Here is a 20,215-nt window from a genome sequence, read left to right as displayed (position 1 = left end):
TAAAAATTGTACAAAACTATTCAGGAGACGTACAAGGGGAGATGAATGCAGAAGTTTTGACAGAAAGTTTTCTAAACGGAAACGCATTACGTAATGGTACAAAACGGAATATAGGAATCTTGGAATAAGTCTCGATGTTCGAACTAAGCCACAGCACAAAATTTCAAATTTTAGTTTTATTTGGTTTTTGCATACGAAAAAAAAACAATTTTATTTTAGCAGAGAATTTCATAGGTGTTCTTGTAAAGATGCCACCACCCTCCTCGCAATACTCGTTGCGTTCCAATGGTAAGTTTGCATATATCTTTACTGATTGTCATTTATAACTTAATTATTTATTTCCATTTAATTTCAGAATAATAATATATAATTAATATATTAATTCAGACATGCCTCTCGCGTGGCTATGCGAAAACGTTTGCTCTGACATGTCGTACATCGTGCAAAATATAACACGCATTGCAGCGATTGTCTTGCGTAATAATGATTCGATACTTGCAGGGCATATATTGCAAGTGTGCAAATTGTTTGAACGACTACAATGGGATTTCAAAAGTCCTATGCATCAGTTCTTGCATATTAATATCGAGAAAAAATTAGAAAACAGAGGTGTTAGCTTATACACACTTCGTGAAATAGATATCGCTAAAGGAGAATTGCCCATGTTCAATGTTGATGACACTTTGCAGCCCATAACGCGTACAGTGTTACGTATTAAAATCAATTTATGACCAAACTTTGTTTGGTAGATGGTAAAACAAGTCAAAATTTTTGGTTATTGATTGAATTCAATTTTATTTATCATTCCGAATTGTTCCAGGTTTTTTTACCAATCCGCAATTACAATTGGCGATTGGATTCTCAACTGATAGTTACCACACCAAAAAAATGGGATGGTATCAGCCGGTCTTGCTAGGCAAGAGAATATGTACAGGACGTTGTACTAATTGTTATAGACGAAATACATTTTGTAATTGTATCATGTACGAATTTCATTACGTCAACATAGAATGCAATATACGTTGGTTTATCTACTGCTTTTGCCAACGCTCAAGATCTCGGAAATTGGCTGGATATTAAGGAAATGGGGTTATATAATTTTAAACCTTCCGTAAGACCGGTTGCTTTGCAAGTGCATATAATTGGATTTTCCGGTAATTAAACCGATTTTCATAACATTTCTGACTCTTCTTTAATGATTTATTTGCAGGCAAACATTAATGTCCACGGATGGCCACCATGAATCGGCCGACATTCCAAACAATACGCTCTTATCCGGCAACGGGACCCAGCATAGTTTTTGTTTCATCCCGCCGTCAAACTCGATTAACCGCTTTCGATCTGATTACTTAGAGGCAAATGAGATAACGATAGAAAAAATGTGTTGCTCTAATATATTTCTTCTTTACTCCTTTGCCAGATACTGGATTATTTACGCTTACGCTTGTGGTAAACAGTATGGAAAAATTTTTAAATACAAAATTTTATAGAGAAAGCTAAGAACAGAAAGCTATTTGCACTTATTTCTGTAGTTTCGTTGTGTTCGTTTCTATTCAAATTTTCCATTTTACTTCTTTTTATTTAATTTTTATTTATTTTCCAAATGTCCTTATTAGCTCCACTGTCTCTTTGAGCAACCTTTACCCGGTTTATATACAGCAATACCGGCCATGTCAATTGGGAAACAACAATAACCAATATGACAAGCTCTCAAAAATTTACATCCTGCCATGAACTGTTGTCACAGTCTGTTGCTGAGTTTTCGACGAGTGGATATGAATTCCATCTTTCTGACGAAGAGTTAATCGAATGCTGCACGAAAGCGGAGGATGCAATGAAAGAAGTGAAAAATGCAGAGGCTCCCGAAGAGCAAGATGTGGATGTAGTGTTTGAGAACTTTCCAGATGACAACAAAAAAAAAACAATAGTTGAAATAATATTTGAGGACTTTTCTACATCGCCTTTTAACAGTCCTACAACATCGCCTGAGAGTAAATTAAGAAATTTGGAACGGTCCCCTTTATATTTTTTACGAGAAAAACCCAAGAAAACCTACAGTCGCGAATTCAGAGAAAAGGCAAAATTGGCTCTTTTGTACGATTCTACGCCAGAAAGTAAGTAGCTCTTTATAAGCTTTTTTTAAAAACTCTAACTTTCTAAATTCATTTTAGGAGAAGATTCAGACCGTGGTTATATCGAAAAAGAAGACACATACAACGCAAATGAAAGTAAGTTGTTTTTAAAATCCGCGATGAGCCAATATTTAAATTAATCCAAAATTTTTTAGATCTAATACCATCTAATCAGTGTGAAACTGAGATAAGTAAGAATTACGATTGGGATGACGATGATGATACGATACGATACCCACTACAGAAGGATAAGGGATATTTTTATTTTTTCAAAGCATTTGCAACAGTCAGAAGGAAGCTCCAGGGACCTCACAAGGTGTACATATTCTTGATCGGCAACAATTTCTGAATCGTTCTAAGTATGTCTAATGTTTAATCTTTGCTGTAAACATTCTCCTGACCGCAAAAATGAAAATGTCGGCTTCAAAGATGGCAGAAACATGGGAGGTTCCTTGCAAACAGTTTGGTGTTGGACTTGGGCCAAATCGGTTGAAGGGCATTCCTACGGTGCCACGTAAACTGGGAACACCTCTGTTTTTCAAAAGGAATAAAAAGTTATTTTTTTACTCATCGCTCATAAGCTATCGCAGAGAAATCTATAAAAATTTTGAACTCTATGGGAAATGCTACGGTACCAGTACAAATTTGGGAACAATTGACCACGTGCAACCAATATATATATAGTACATCAAAATTTAATTCGGTCTTTTTCAATACCTTTATAACACGCAAAAGCATTCTTGAAAAACCTCATAAGGTCAGTTTTAAATTCGGAGTACAGAAAAGTCTGTCTGTCTGCTTAAGAGAGGTGAGCATTCTCCCGCTTGCAAAAATCAAGATCTCGCTTACAAATTTGCAAAACAGTTTCGAAACCAACCTTTTCCCTTTTTAGTCTCTTTTAGGTCAACGGTGATGGATATAAAAGATCCACGCTCGACCGAATATAATTTTCTTACTTGCTGTTTATTATAATGACTAGATATCTATGCCGCACGGTCATTTAATTATATAGTGAAAGTGTTAAACATAAAATGTTTTCAAATCAATTAACTATCATGAATAATAAAAAAGCTTTATCCATTGTCAGATAAGCTTTTAATTTCATTATGACATTTTATAGACCACAAGTTTTTTAACTATTTGTAGAGTGAAAGTAAAGACCGTTACACAAGAAGATTCACAAAGAAATTCTCTTTAATTTACTGTCAACAGATATTAAAATTTCATTAAAACGCTGACTATAGCAGTTCACATTTGCTGTAGTTACTAAGCAGGCTTACGCGTGTACAAAGTTTACCACTTGGCCTTTGTATAGACTTAAGGAATGCGTCGTGTTAATGTTTGTTTTCTATTGTGTTGCACCTTTTTTCTTCCTTTTTATGTACACTTAACCACTCGCCATTCAACACGTGCACCTGTCAAGCACAGTCAAGCGTGCAGGGTCCCTTACTCTTATAAGTATCGCAACGATATTAGCCCCTAACATGAACTATTTGCGAAACACTCTAAGCAAACGTCATAAATCACACCGCAACGGTATGCCTTGCAGTTCAATTTCGAAAAAAAAACATTTTTAATTTTTTCTCGACGGCTGCTATTCTTAAGTTAGCTTCAGCAAAAGTTTTACAAACATTAGCGTCGCACTCTAACAGCAGGGTGTTTAAAATTCGTTACTGTCCTCGTCTAAATATTTCAATGCTTTCTTCTTACTTTCCTCTACATTTTATTCTCTGTTGCTTTTATTTCAACAATAGCGTCGAACCATTCGAAGTACATATTTTTAAGGCAGCATTGCCTCTTCCAAATATGTAAACAGATTAATACGTCGACGCTGAGAGTTTCAGCTGAAACACCAAACCGTCGTAAAAATTTAGTTCAAGTTGAAAGAAGTAAAAAAAGTAAATTCGGCCGGGACCGAATCGGTTGTACCCATCACCGCTTATCCCATAAAAAAGGCAAAAAAAGTAAAAGAACAAAATTGTCATGCTCTAGTATATGAAGCGGGCGCAGTTGATTCGTTCTATTTCCAAAGTAAAAGTTTTTGTGGTAGAGGCTTGTGGGTTGTAGGCGTGTCCTGTGAAAACTTTAGCTCAACTCCAAATTTTTTGCAACTTTTTACGCGATATTTTCATTATATCATCTTCGCTAACGGGTGAATTTTTACCACAAATACTACACAGACGTTACGTAAACAGACACATGGACAGGTAAGCAGACGGACATGTTTAGGTGAATTCAAGGGTTGTAAATGGCCGAGAATTTGTATACTCTATCGGGTTTTTGAAGCTTGTTCCTGCGTGTTATAAAGGTATTGAAAAAATAATTAAAGTTGTATGGTGTATCCATAATATTGGGTAGGCGTGATCAATTTTTTTCCATATTTGTGCACAGCTGCTACAGCATCGCCCATAGAATATGATTTCAAATCTTTCTACATTTATATACTATAGTTTATGAGTAATGAGCAAAAAACCAATTTTTCATTTCCGAAAAACAGACGTGTTCTCAGATTTCGTGGTACTGTGCGCGTATGCTTCGACCGATTTGGCCCATTTTCAATCTGCGCCAATCTGCGTGCAAGAACTTCCAATATTTCTGCCGAATTTGAGGTCGATAGCTCTATTATTGCGACCAGGAGAATGTTTACAATAGATTTTACCCATACGGAGAGAAGGTCAGATGGACAGACGGACATGCTTAAATCGATTACGAGTTTGATGCTGATCAAGAGTATATATACTTCGTGTGGCCTCTGATGCTTCCTTGTGGGCATTGCAAACGTTTTGACAAAATGAATATACTCCTTCGGTGATGGGTATAAAATTACTTAAGGAATTTTCAACCTTTTCTTTCAATAAGCGCAAGAAAAGAAGGTTTTCTTTCATCATTTAATTCAAGGGCTAACCGATCCAATTATTACGTAGAGGGAATCCAATAAATTGATTTGCTTCAAATTTTTTCTTCATTATTATATCATAACCACTTAGTTTCTAATCGTGATTAGTTTACAACAATTTCGATTTATAATTAAGCTGAGAGCATAAAAGGTAGCTATGAGAGAAACAAGACATTAACTTCCGGCGTTTTGTGAAAACTTCTGTCGCTTCGAAGTACTTAGAAGTTATAAAGTCTTTAATTAATTAAATGGAAGCAAGTAAAAAAATCTAAATATCTTTATAGCATTGCGGTGAATATAAACAGACACCATTATCTCAGCAATTAAGACTACTTTCAGGGAAATGTGTTCAGGCTTATCCCAAAATTAGAATCAATTATAGTTTGTTTTGGTTTTTTTAAATCGCCTTCAAGCGTAAACTCAAAGCAATATTAGTTGATATTATCTGAATGTGATCGGTCTCAGCAGCAACTAAGCGATCACAAGCAAGAGCAACTCCAAATCCAAAATGTTTCAACGAAATTTCATAAATCACTTCTGATTCGTGCCTATTGCATACTTGCCGTAGGCGGCGGATATTTTTTTGAAAATTTGGGATGTGTTTTATTGTTTATTAAATATATGGCAGCCCTACCTTTCTTCCATAACGCAAATACGTCATATATGATGCGCATCTTACAAGTCGCCCCAAGACGCCTGCCTAGATTTCTATTTGACGTGCAAGGGGCTTTCTAAGTTCACATTCTGGCAGCATTGCCTAAATTGAACTGATTCACTGATGCTCTATTAAATGCGCTCGATCATTGAACTTGCAAACGCCCATCTAGTAACAGCTTTCTAAGGGATAGTGTATGATATATGTGATGATGTGACTGCAGACGTACATTGCCGTGATTGATGCCTAAAACTGGAAGGGTCTTACTCAAAAAAATCCATTAGGAATATTATTTTTTCTCTTCAATCTTTTATCATTTGTCAAATTTTTCGAAACAATGTGTGAAAAACCGTTCAGATGGCCGAATATGTAATTTTGAAGACGTGGCTTCTCTGGAACGCACCTTAAGTGAAAATCCTATCTAGTTAGTTGCGTCTTTTGACGTATAGATTCTGAGGAAGGCGTAGACGGAGTAATTGCTTATTGGTGGCATAAAATGATTTTGATCACCGTGGACCATATTGCTCAGAACCAATTAATCTGTCACCTACGGTTGCAATTGCCGTAATCTTAGGCATGACGCAAGCTTTTTGTACATGTTTCTAGCTTACGCTAAACCCCGATATTAAAAATGGTGAAAGTTAGTTTGTAAGCAATATCACCGCCTCCAAAACTGGAGCAAAACCAAACTGGAATTTTTTTAAATTCTATGGGGAAGGCTGTTCCGTCTTTTAATAAAATTTTTTAATAGAGCCCTGTAAAACTGAATGAGTTCATATTTTGTTTTCGTTTGTTTAATGTGACCAATATCTGAGGGAATGCTTCCTGTAGTGGTAACATGACGGTGGCGTGGAAAAACTGAAGAGAAAAAAATAAGGACAATGTGTGGCACTACAGCTACAATCACAAACCAACCGTCGAGATGATAGTCGCGCTTCTTAACTATTTCACTATGCACCAGCTCACACGTTAATATGACGATTCCATAGACATATAAAAATGAGTTTCACGGTTGCTTTAAGTAGAGGTTAGTTATCCAATATTAACCTTTTCTGTGTACTGTTTGTTATATCCTTGCTGCACCTTTTTGGAAATTCGTTGACCACGCTTACAGTACAACATTGCGCAGAAGCTTAAAGTGAGTAATTGGCTTTAGCATTAACCTCACGATGTGGGCTGGCACAGCTCCGTGCAGTGCTCTTAAATGGGAACCTCACTACGCCTGAAGTATGTGAAGTGTAAGGATAATTTTGAATGTATGAGATATGAGAATTTCGTAAAAATGTTAATAGACAGTTGCGTTGACTCAAATGCTTACGCTGATTAAATACACATTAGTTCTTTGATACAAATTTGCAAGCGTAATGCACGAAGCGATTAGTACACCGTTTTCCGTAGTAGTAAACATGAAAACTAAACACTAAACAACATGTTCCAAGAGCACTTTAAGCGAGTGCCCTATGTTACCATGATAAGGATGTACTCAAATAGCTTTGTGATAACAGTAGTTCAAGTAGACAGAAAACAAATCTTAAAAATCTTACAAATGTAAGAACAAAATTTAAGAACCAGTTTAAAAAGTTGAATATAGTACAATTTTATTTATATATGTATATAAATGGAAAACAAGCCTTTCGTGGGACGTTATTATTAGATTTGTAGTCATAGGAAGAGTATGATGTCTGAACTCCTACCGAATTTATTGAAGTGAATATCGATAAGTAATGAAATTATACAAGACTATTAAAGTTGTAGGCTACAAATTCTTGTGCAGTTTACATGTAACAACTTCCTCAAATACTATTTCTTAATTATTTACCTATTATACTCATAGCACTTGTGGTGCAAGGATAATTTAAATTGGTGCGGATGTGGGACACAGCTTTGGTTGGTTGGGTGACGTGTTTAAGTTCAAGACTATTGAAAATGATTCGGATGATTCGGACTTTCACTTATATAAATGTATATTTTCAGATTTTAGTAATAAAATTTATTATTTTACCAATAAATTTAACCGACTTTCTTATTTGAGCATCATTGCATAAAAGAAAGAGAGAATCGCAGATTACTGGTTAACGAACATTTCAAGTGATTAGAAAATTAGTTTTTATTTTTATAAACAATATTTTCTTCGTTAACCTCCCCTTTTCTTCGCTTTTGTTTTTATTTCTTCGGTTCACGGATTTTTAATTGTCCTCTGAATGCAAACAAAATTCTTAAATGGAAAGCTATAAATGGAAAGAAAAAATAAACGAATTAAGTGTAGATATATTTTATGATCCGTTTCAATGATGTATTCCGTTATTTCAGTTGAAATCAAGGAAAAACTCAAAATTTCCTCACATAAAAACATTATATAAAATCAATAAAAAATCATAATTGCAGTAAAAATTACGCTGGAAAATTACGCTCTCTCTTTTTAAGCCGAATTACTAGACGACAACTCTTTGTCCCTGTTTATTGTTCCATCAAAGCAAAACGTGCATATATTAAGGCGCTCATAGCCAACAATAGAGAAGAAAGCAAAAACATTGATGGAAAACGCTGCAACTTATATCATCTACGTGAAAATGTGCTGGCAGTCAAAAAGAGAAATTTCTTTTCTCATAGGGCGGAAAGTCGCTATTGCAAGCAACTTAAAGAAGAGCTTTTGTGGCAATTTTTTTGAGATGAAAGAAAAGTCAATACAATGATGATATTTGCAAAGATATTAATCGTTTTTTTTGTAGGTCAAATTTGAATCTAAAAAATCATTCCTTCTGCATGGCTATAAGTAGAGGGTAACGTAGCAAAATTTACAAACATTGATGTTGATGCGATTGAGGAGTGTTTGAGTGAAAAAGCGTAATTTTTGACTAAAAAACTTTGTTGGCAAAAAATACACAAATATAAAACTTTTTTTGATTTAGAGGATGTTGTCATAAAGATACTGTAGAGAATTTGAAACTTTCATTGCGGGTTTTGAAAAAAACTTTTTAAAGCTTTGAAATGTGTTATAGACATGACAGGAAATATTTTATTATTTTGTTTCATTAGAACCGTATATACAAATATTTTCGTCATTCTCTTTCTCGAACGTTTTTATGTTCGAAAAGTGCCCCTAAGACTGAACTGCGAGTTTTACATTTTACGTGCAGGGAAATGACAGAGTAAACAGCATCAACGTCGAGTTTATAATTAAATTTCCGAAAAGTATCTTGCTAAACTTACAAAGTGCTCGCAAGCAAACTGGGACTCTCTAAATCGCTCCCAGCCTTCCTTATACCTATTTAATTCTTCCTTAGAAACGCTTTTAAATGAACACAAATTCTTTCCGGGCATATCTATGAGCGGTCCGGAGTAGTTAGAAATCAAGAGACAAAATGCAATTTTCAGCAAGGCTTACTTTGAGCCAAGTCCTGTTTCTGGCAATCGATATTTTTTCTTGGCGGTCAGCACTTTTTTCGAAATTTTTTCATTTTTCGTTATAGTTCATTACACAACCTATCTGTACATGTTGAAATTGATCGCTTATAAAATGGGTGAAATCATTGAAATTACTCGTAATATTAATCCACTACTGATTGTAACAAGATCAGTTTTTCTCCAAGCAGTTTCTCAACATAAATAAGGAGATATGTTCTATTCCTATTTATTCTATTTGCGAATGCAGTGTTTGCTTACTATCAGCTAGTAATGAACAGTATATTTATTTTGGCAAAACGCTTGCAACATCCAATTTGTGAATCGATTTAGCATGACCAGCCAGTGTAATGTCTGTTGTGAACAGTCCCCTGGCCGCAAAAACTATCGGCCTCAAAGTTGCCAGCAACATTGGAGGTTCCTGCACACAGTCTGGTATTGAACTTGTGCAAAATCGGTTGAAGGTCACGTCTACAATACTACTTAAACTGGGAACACCTATGTTTTTCAAAAGGAATAAACAATTGCGTTTTGCCCGTTACTTACATACTACAGCATGTAATGATCACCGTATCCCTTCACCGATTTGACTGACTTTTAACGCCAAGCTTCGTGCGCGGGCTGCCAGTGTATCCGGCGAATTTGAAGTGAATGGCTTAGTTTTTGTGGCAAGGAGAGTGCCCACATTATACAGACGCACAAACGGGCAAACGTGTATAGACGGATTCAAAATTTGACGCTAATCGAGAATATATATACTGTGATGAAATTCGCTTTTACTGTCCATATCACTAAATCGTGGATATTTTGACCAAGAGAAATACACTTCAAAGTTCTTTGATTTACAATTATATTCCTTAACAGTAGGATCGTTTATTTACAATAATGTTCCCTAAATGTAGGATTATTCACAACTTATTTTGGCCGTACTTTCAATTTCTATGTTCTTGCCCGACTAACTCTCCCTTCCGCAAATATGCTATTTATATACATTTTTACAAGCATGTTACTATACCTATACTTATGGTTTTATTTCTAATCCCAGCCTATTTTTCGTCTAATCCTTTTCATAGGCCTGCAGCTCCATGAGGCGCATGCGAATGCTCATTTGGCTTTTCCTTCTTTAGGGAATTTATTATTAGGGAAAATCACTTAGCTGAAATTAACTGGATTTGGGATTTTCGTAACAATACTTTATAGAGAATATATATACTTTACAAACACTATGACAAACTCCTTCGGATGTGGTATAATGAAACATTAAAAAAGAAAACGCTAAGATTATGTTTTATTCTATTTTAGACGTTGGTTCGTAAAATTTTAGTTAAAATTCATTTCATATAAGTGATCGCCTTCGGATTTCTGTAAAAATTCAAATCTAGAATAATAATTCGAAGCTACTTTTCCGCATAAATTTGATCTTGAAAAATAATGTCATTGAAACTTTGCGATTTGTCAGAGTAAACCAATAATTTAAGAAAACCGCTACGAAAAAGTTCATCAGAATTATATCTTTCGATCTTGAGAGCAAGATCATATAGGTATTTTTGGAGATTAAAGGATTGCTGAACTTTTCTGCTGACATATTAATTGTGTTAATCGGTGTATGACAGCCTGCGCTATTTTGTTAAAACAACGTATTGTTTATCGATGGTAACTGCAAACCCGTTTTCGCGTTTAACAAGGACAATTTCAGGCCACAAACCTCTCTCAAAGGTTAATTTTTTTACACGTGTAGATCTTTTAGAAATAGCATGTGTGTTGTCTTTTCATTAAAAGGCCAACATTCCGTATTTACAAAGCAATTTAACCAAACATGAGTTGTATCCCACATGGACGAAACGTAGCTGTAATATCATTGCTTTCATGATAAGTGTTAAGAATTTCTGCACGCCGTCCACAAAGAGTGCAACCATAAAATATGGGATTTTATCATTCAAAAGTAAACATGAAGAAGTAGAGAAGCTTTTATTTGTGTTTTATAGCGACTCTTAGCTATAAACTATCTAAAGCGAGTTTTAGAAAATCAATTATTGACCATTAATCCTGGGTGCAAGTGTACAGTCCTTAGTGCTACTTTACTATACTCAATTCTTATTCCATTGAATATCGCAAGAGATTTCCCACTAGCTATATTAGATTGCAATATAGGATTATAATGTAGGACTATAGGATCATAATTTTAATTTAAAAATAATCTTTATGCTTTTCTTTCAAGTTAACATGGTAATTGATTTGAAGTGATGGGAGGTAGCTAGCTTTGTACAGACGTAAGACATCACATCGCAAATGTTGATTGTTATGCAGATGAAGGTCTACCAGCAACAGCAAGTATGTCTTTTTACTCTAAAGGGGTGACTTTTGCTTAGTTACGAAACCATTTAACCGTCTCACGATACGCACCCCAAATCGTTTAATTACTTTCGTAATAAATTTAAAAAATTGATATACGCTGTACAATTTTGTATCTATCTGTGATGATCTTCCAAACAAAACCGAACACAAATGTCAATTTTGCCGAGAATCTGAGGACAAATATGGCCAGTGTGATGTTTTACAAAACAAACCCTTTTTTGATAATCCTTCATATATATTATATCAAATCTCGACCCATATTCATTAACGTGGCTATCTTTTTAATTTTTCACTGAAGTTTATTTAATGAATTCTTCTTATCAAGTAAATATTACACCTATTTATCTCTTTTTATCTGTCTACTAACAAAAAAAAAAAGGAGAAAAAGATTTCTATTGCAATCACATCTTATCTGTTACTGGAAAAACAGCAGAGGGTTAAAAACATTTAATTAAAATCAAGTAAAACGTTCCCGTTGCCTCTTGTGGGTCTTGCATACATTTAAACAAACTTACTACACCCTTTGCGCAAATAAAAGCAATAATCTTACGCTTTTCTTTTTATTTTTGTTACGCTTGCACATCACCTTGGTCACAGTGAATTATTTCATACGTATAATGTTGTAATCAATAGTTAACACCAGTATTCAATTTAAAATGCGCAGATACAACGAATAGCACAAAATTGGTAGCATTGTGACAAATATCTTTGCCATACTTAGCGTAATAAACGGTATTAGTCTTTCAGCTACGACACTAAAAGGTCTTTTTCTGATTTTTTCATGCGTGGTTTTCTTGAGCAAACATGTTCCATTAAATTTTGTTCAGGAAATGATTAAACGTTTAGCATTTTGCAAAGAGCCTGTGACTTTCTCAGAGAGAAATGTATACAAGTGGTGTGCACAGTAATAAGATGGCCAATGACGGGTTTACGACGAAGAGCGTCGACGATCAAACTCTATCGATGAAATTCATGTTAAATACATCAAAAATTTGGTGCTCGAAAACCATCGATTAACGATTAGGGATCTCGCTAACGCTGTCGGCATTTCACTCAGATCAGCCAGTTGGGTTTGAAACGCGTTCAAATCGAAAGCACTCACTTTCTGTGTAGATCCTTCGAGACCATTTCGTTAAAAACTCAACCCATATCGCTCCGCAACCATCGTATTCACATGATTTCTTGTGCCCCATATGACTTCTGGTTTTTTTGTAAACGCAAAATACCACTCTGCGACATCGTTTTGATTCGCGTGAAGAAATACAAGCTGAATCGCAAAAAGCTTTGAAAGTCGTCTCCGCAATCAACTATAACAACTGTTTTAAGAATCCGAAAAAATGTTGTCATAAGTGTATAGTATCTGAGGGGGATTACTTTGAAGGCGAGGAAGTAGATTTGGAATAAACAGTGGATCTAAAAAATTAAATGGGTCTTATTTCTCGATCACATTGCAAATTGATCGCAAATTTCTAAGCGCAAGTGTAGAAATCTCCCACAATTATTATTTTCCTGTCTCTTCTCTTCGTACTTGCTACGAAATTTTCCAATGCTGGATTCAGTTCTTCTAAAAGAAGCTTTCTATTCAAAATTGTCACATTTAAAAGTGATCCTTTGAAGGGATTGCCTCCAGAACGAAGCTCTTTCTTTGTCAAATGTTTTATTCTTAGTAGCGCCTCAGTCTTACTTAAAATAATAATGACGCGTTTAGATATGCTTCCCTTTCCATTACCTTCTATCCCCATATCTTCTACAACTCTCATAAAGGCAACGTTTCAGCGAAGAAAAGAATTTGACACTACAGTCGTGACTCATACCGCTTAACATCTTCAACATATATATGCAATATTTTATGTTTGGAAGAAAAATTTTCGTCAAACCGTTGCTGCCAAAATAACTAAAATATCTTAAAAATTTTCTATACGTTTGTAGTTTTGAAATGTCCAGTTGAACTGCGTCAATTCTCGAAGAAGGCGTAGGACGAGTGGAGTTGGAATGGAGTTGCAACTCTTTGAAGCTCTACTGAAAGCTACATACAGCGATGCGCGGTTCATTCGTTACTCGCTATGTACTGCCACTGAAGAGTACGCAGCCCGTGGACTTTTGTGTAGTGTTTTAACTTTCGCAAGTACAATAGCAGATCGTCCTCTGTCGCTGCTCATCTCTTTTGTATTGAAACGAGCTTAAGACACTTTCAAACGGTGTCCAATAATCTCTTGTCAAATGTTTCTTTTTGATTTTTACAATGGCAGCAACACACAGCGTACCTGGTTGCCTCCACTGAGTAATCCGTCGGACGTTGTCATGTCGCCGCGATTTTCAAAATTAAAATATACGAGCTTGCGGCTATGAAGTTTGAAATTCCTTGCTGCTTCTAATATCCGTAGACTACCCACAGCTTTGATGGAATCTTCTGCATTTAAAATAAATTGCTCTGTAAGAAATTCATATATCCTTTTTTTATAATATTTATTCGTACACTCGTCTGCCAAAAATAAACACCATTATACCATTACAGTATTTACTGAAAAAGTTTCAAAATGTGCCATTTTTTTCCATAGAAAAACTTTTCACAAAAAAAAAATATATGGCATTATATGAGAAGGCGAAAAAGTTGTCCCTTGGCTTTCGCCCTTGGCTCAAAAGAGGTGATGTGTTAAATTTCATAAAGATATCTCAATAATTGCAGGCTGTAGATTGAACAGAAGAAAATAAGACGGACGGACAAGCTTAGATCGATTTGATGAGTTTAATAGAAAGTGGGTCTATTTGATATTCTTCTGGGTATTATATACATCCGCACAAACTTGGTACCATCTTCTACCACAAATGATGTATGGTATAAAAAAAAATGTATATTCGAAATAATGCCAATAAGCGGAAAATTTAGGAATCTTTTCGAGCAACGCATCAACCAAAAATTTTGGGAAATTTTCTTCTATTTGTTGATGAATGCTTTAGAAAATAGGCTACCATTATATTTTTTAAGCACAGATTCTTTTTTTCTTTCTCCTTTAAACACATAACATACATGTTTATTTAGAATTCATTATCATTCCATCATCATCATTTCATCATCACGCGTGACCTTGGTTTCCTGTGCGTTGTTCACATATGAAAACAAAAAAAAGTAGGAGAAAGAAGGAAAAACATAAAACTCATATAAATACTCGACGTTCGTTATTTAAGTGTAAGCGGTGTTTTTAGCTCTTAATGTTCAGCTTTCTACTGAAATAAAATGTAAACAAGTTGCTTTTGTTGCTTCTTGTTCTTACATGCCATGAAGTCTTTTTAATACAGAAACACACAGAATTCGTGAGCGTAGACCGCGGTCGGAAAATCAATTGAAATTTTTCTCATAGTTTTTACAGTTTGAACGGAACATACGTATTAAAGCAATATTTAAAAGCAAAATGTATTTTGCAAATTCAATTGAAGACATATGCCCACCAAGAAAGCATTTCAAAGACGACTCTGTTCGTCTCGAGCAATATTTTTCTCCTAGGTGTAATGAGCTTTAAATGCAACGAACTTTCCTTACACTTCAGCACTTGCAATCGCCGTGTTAAAGCCATCTCGGAACTCAATGATTACGGATTGCTTGTTGCCATTGCGTGCAACTAATTAACACATTTGCTATTAAATATTAACGTTATGTGACTAACAGTATCAAGATCTTACAAGTTACAACTACTATGTCTTCTAAGCAAAAGTTGTAGGCACACCGGCTCTGCAATTCATTTCGTAACAGTGAGAATAAGCTGGAATATCTGTGACAAGCGAGTAATACTGACACTGTCCATTCGTCCGTTTATGACTTCAATCAAAAATGAGTTCAGACAACTAACTAAACTTAAATAACTTTACAGTGTGCGCTTAGAACTAAGCTTGATTGGCCCAAATATTAGACTTCAGTAGCCAAAGAAATATTTTCTTGGTGACCCTTTATTGGTTGAGTATGCACCGACATGTTGTAGGTGTAACTAAATGTTACGCTGGATCGGCCATTTTCTACAACAAGTGGAACTGTCAAGTAATACTTTTTATTATTTTAACGCTATTTGTGCGTTTATTCGGGCCAAGATTAGTCAGTGAAGCTCGACATATATGTCACTGATTCGACAATAGCGATTAAGTTTAAAAACAGTTCTTTTCCTGCCACCTAAGAATCCGTTATTGTATTTATGGTACATTTGCATTATGTTCTTTCTTGAGCATAATAAAATATGGAATTAATTTGCTTTTATCCATCCATCACTTTGTTGCTCAGATTTCGAGAAAAAAGAGTTGAAAAAATTCGCCTTTTCTCACTCGATTTTCAAGTTTATAACAGGGACGTATGTTTGAAGATCGCAGGTAAATTTTTTTTCATTTTTTTAGTTCGTATTTATTGGGCTGCAATGCGCTTGCTGTAGCGTATCTAACATCCCATGTAAAGCATATTTGCAACGTTTGATTTTTTCAACACACGTACATAAAGTTATTATTCGTGTAAATGTCTTGTGAAACGAACTCTAAAGCCTGCAAAATGTAGATGACGCGAGGTATAAGATTTTGTGTGCAAATCATACATTTAAGTCTCTTGGGATAACAAAAAAAGGAGAAGGGAAATGAAAGCGAAAAAATAGAAAAAAATATTTTAAAATTAAAAAATGTCTTAGCAGTAACAAGAGGTAGTATGGCATTCTGTTGACAAGCAAGCAAACAATAATTTATATCTGTGTGAGTTTTAATGCATTAATCAAAATGGAACTGCTCTTAAACAACTTGTCAGATTTAAGAAAAAAGTATTTCAGTTTAGGCTTTAGATATAAATTCAAGTAAAAGAGACTGAACACAGTGTCTATGTCTACACGTACTGCCTCCATAAACGGGTTATCTAACCAATCAAAGTTTTTCTTTGTTAATTTTTGTATATTAACCTAGTGATCATTAAAGATGCGCTTTTTTGGCAAATGCGTGAATCGTAATCTACGGCCGTACTTTAAGTATATTTCTGCTAAGATTTTAAATTTCTTCACCAACTTGTGCAGCTGTGGTGATCCAAAGAACAGGCGCTTCGAACATAGGAACGATTAGGTACACATGGCTACAATGGTCAAAAATCTCACACTGAAAAAAAATTTGTATACCTTGTAGGATTTCTAATAAGATTTCGATTATTCCACATGTGTAATAACAATATATATGACATAAGTTGTACTTAAAGCAAACTTCAACAGTTGCGTTATTCTACTTTTGTTAACAATTTGCTACACTTTCAATACTTTTCAAATGCTTATAAAACGAAGTCCAATTTAAGTGAATGCATGTTAGTTAGAGAACTACACAGTGAAAGCTTACACGCCAGAATCAAAAGAATAGAAAACATTTTATTTGGGAAATGCTATTACTCGCCATAATGCGATAACGTTCTCCTTTGTCAACCGCAATGCAAGAAAAAACGTCTTCCGTGTATCCTCGGCTGGGTGGTCGAAGAAATATTGAGCCTTCTAACGGGCAACGATTATCCCTTTTAATCGAAAGCGCATGTTAGATTGCAATCTGCGTGCGTATACTATGTTGAAAGAAAAGGTGTTTGATACGGACGAGCATAAACTCACGATTTTAAATATCAACCGCAGTAACAGCAGTTAATCTCAGTCAGCTATAGTGAACTTCTTTGAACGTCTGAAGTTTAAGCGTTATACACAGTAAATGTTACAACTTCGTTTAATTACTTTAAGTACAGCCGTAACATGCAAGCAATTCTGATTATTGCTACACTAAGTGTTTGTTTACACCGCATCGCAGCAATTTTGTGAAAGAATCTTTTGAAGATCTTTAGCGTGTTTATTCAAACATTTAATTACAGCAATTCTCAAATCTAAATTATAGAAATGAATCAGCGATATTTATATCAAGGATATATATATATATATATTTGCGATAAACAATGAGCACAGGCAGTTGGTAATAATATCAAAACCATTTTTACTTAGCTTCCTTTAGTTGTGGGCTCTTTCGAATATGACAAACCTTTGTTCTGAGATTAAACTCATAAATCTTGCTATATATGCCTTTAAGCAACAGTTTCTTTCATGCTGGTTTTAGTGGGTTTTCCATCCTTTAACATACGCAGATGTGGAAATTAGTACACCTCCGTTTCTGAGTAGAGAAACATTTCCCCTTAGTAGTATGAAGCAAAAAACTTTTGAAATAACAACAAGTTGTTGTTTATGTATATGTACACCCATCGAGTTATCTATACAGATTGCTATTTACAAAGCCAAGCATATGTTTTGTGTTCTTATGAAAATTAAAAAAGGAACGCAAGAATTCTATTTAGTAAATTTATATCAAACAACTTTCGCTTAATTTGACATGGAAGAAAATTCTGAATCTGTCAAAGATTGATCAAATTTTAAATTAGAAAACTTTATTATTAATTACAATCTTATTATTTCCTTTCTATATCAATTCTTTCAATTTTGTGATATTAAACCAAACTTACCTACTTGTAGGTATCAATTTTATAAAATGAATAACCAAACTATCGCTAACAATACAATTTTTTGATAGTCTTTTTTTAAATATTTATTTTCAAAATTTTTTTTGTATTTTGCTGCGTTGTTTGCTTCTGATTTGCTATTGCGTTTAGTCGAGAGGCAAAAATAACACTGAATAGAATTTTGTCAGCTGGTCAACGGTTGGTATACGCACTCAAAACATTCATTGAGAGAAATGTAAGGAATAATAAGTATAGCATATGTGAAGAAGGCATGTTAGTGTGCAGTCATACTGTTAACCCTTAGTGTAATATTCTTAAAAGGTTTTGATAAAACAAAGCTTTTGTTGAGTTTATTTAGCGAAGCTTTTGGTTTAAATAAAAATAATAAAAACTTTAATTTATTTAAAAAGAATAGTTTTAAGACACGTCAATAAAGACACAACTTCTCTTACACCCATGCTAATTTTATTTGCTTTTCGGCCTAACTGCCTAAACTAAGACAAACTTACTTACATTCTTATTGAGCTCATTTACTATTTATAAATTCAATGAACACATACTACACCCCACTATATAAAACGCCATAAAATATGAAGCGAGACACGTTTTTCTGACACGTGTTATAGAAGCGTACGTGCGTAAACGTGCGTAATTGAAAGTGCACAAATTGCAACGCTTTCACGGAAAAATAGAATTAAATTTCATACTAAAAATTGAAAAGCTTCAGGTGGTGAAAGCTTTCCGATAAACTGTTTATTTACATAAATTGCACGTTAGAATCAATTTTCAGTGAATGAAAGAGAATCCATATTAAGAAAAGTGTGTCTCTCGATCCACAGTTGTCCGGAGAACATGTGTAAAATTTTACATTTATATTTGCGGTAAGCTTATCTGGCGCTGAAATTATCGAAGAAGTGTTTAAGCTGATTTCATTTAATATGCCAAATCTGTGTGAAATGGATGTATATCAGTAAATAGAACCATTCCTAGTAGCTAAAATTAAATCGACTTCGGCAGAAAGCATACATTGCAATACAATTGTGGCAGGGGCTTACGAGTTTAAGCTGATTTTTTACTTGTTACTTGACGGAATACCAAAACGAAAGCAAGCAGAAGAAAAGTGGTCTTTTCGCATTTTAGCTTACACAATTACATGAGTAGTTTAGATTCGTTCAAATTTCTATAATATACAAAGCACATATTCATCATACTTAAGAATGAACTTTAAGCAGGGTACAAAATGTCTCTTCCTATATTATTTTATGTCTTGAAAGCAGTGGAGAATCCATAAAATGGCCTAAAAGCAAGTAAATAAGAAAGTTACGAGCGACATCAAGTAGTTTTTTGATACCCTTTATTTCCTGAGGGTATGAAAAGTTTGTAATGTTTCAGTAACTGCGTTTAACAATAAAGGAAACTTGAAACTTTAATTTATTACTATTATTATTATTATTATTATTATTATTATTAATAATTTCGCCAGAGAAATAAATTCTAAGACTAGACTCTTAAAAGCACTAGCATCTAAGGCTATCGGCTTTTCTTAAAAACTCTGCCGCACTTGAGATTCGAACCCACGACCATTGACTTGCTACTCAAGCGGATATATTATTATTATTTTTTGGCATTTTATAAAAAAAAAAAGCAACTTTGAAAATTTCATTAAAAATTGTGTAAAAAAGTCTGTTATAAACAAAAGAAAAAATATGTCAACACAACCAGAGAATTCGTTGTACGACCAGAGAATTCGTTGTACTTGCTAGTCGAGATTCCTCGCCTTCGGCTACTCAGGCGGACAAACTTTAGTTTAATTATACAAGTTTGTTCCAAAAACGTTACGATCCCTGATGTACTTTTAAGAGTAAACGTTAGATCTGTTCAATTATGTAGAATAAATGTACTCACTTTTGTTAATCGGGCTCCAGGATATTAATTCTTCGTAGCTTTGTTCATTTATTTGCTTTCTATAGCCATAATATTTTTTTATTTTGTTTTTCACTTTGATATAAGTTTTGTCAAAGAAAACTTTATAGTTCTTATGAAACTTAGTTCTTAGAAAACTGTATAGTTTCCTCTGTTATGAAGAAGTTTTTCTGATTTCCGTATTAGCAAGGCGTTCGTTCCTTAAAATTGTCAAAACCAAAAAGGTACAAATTCAATAAAGAAGAATCTGCCATTAAAGCTAATCCAAACAAATGTAATAGTACTTCCTTATACCGTAAGTACTTTGAGAATAAAATACAAGCCTAGTTGCTTTGTTGAATTGACATATGCGGTCTAACATTTTG

General features: G+C 34.3%; 1 protein-coding gene across 1 annotated transcript in view; it reads right to left on the bottom strand.

Moving 5' to 3' along the window:
* Positions 1-17,971, bottom strand: part of LOC119640462 (synaptotagmin-5) — a 23,677-nt gene extending 5,706 nt beyond the window's left edge. Inside the window, exon 1 of the mRNA XM_038038532.1 lies at positions 17,931-17,971. The gene's annotated coding sequence lies outside the window, so the exon portion shown is untranslated. The remainder of the gene's footprint in view (positions 1-17,930) is intronic.
* Positions 17,972-20,215: the final 2,244 nt, after the last annotated feature.

This window comes from Glossina fuscipes, unplaced genomic scaffold (genome assembly GCF_014805625.2).
Source record: "Glossina fuscipes isolate IAEA_lab_2018 unplaced genomic scaffold, Yale_Gfus_2 121, whole genome shotgun sequence".
NCBI classification, from domain to species: Eukaryota; Metazoa; Arthropoda; class Insecta; order Diptera; family Glossinidae; genus Glossina; species Glossina fuscipes.
This window is presented reverse-complemented; position numbering and strand designations above follow the sequence as displayed.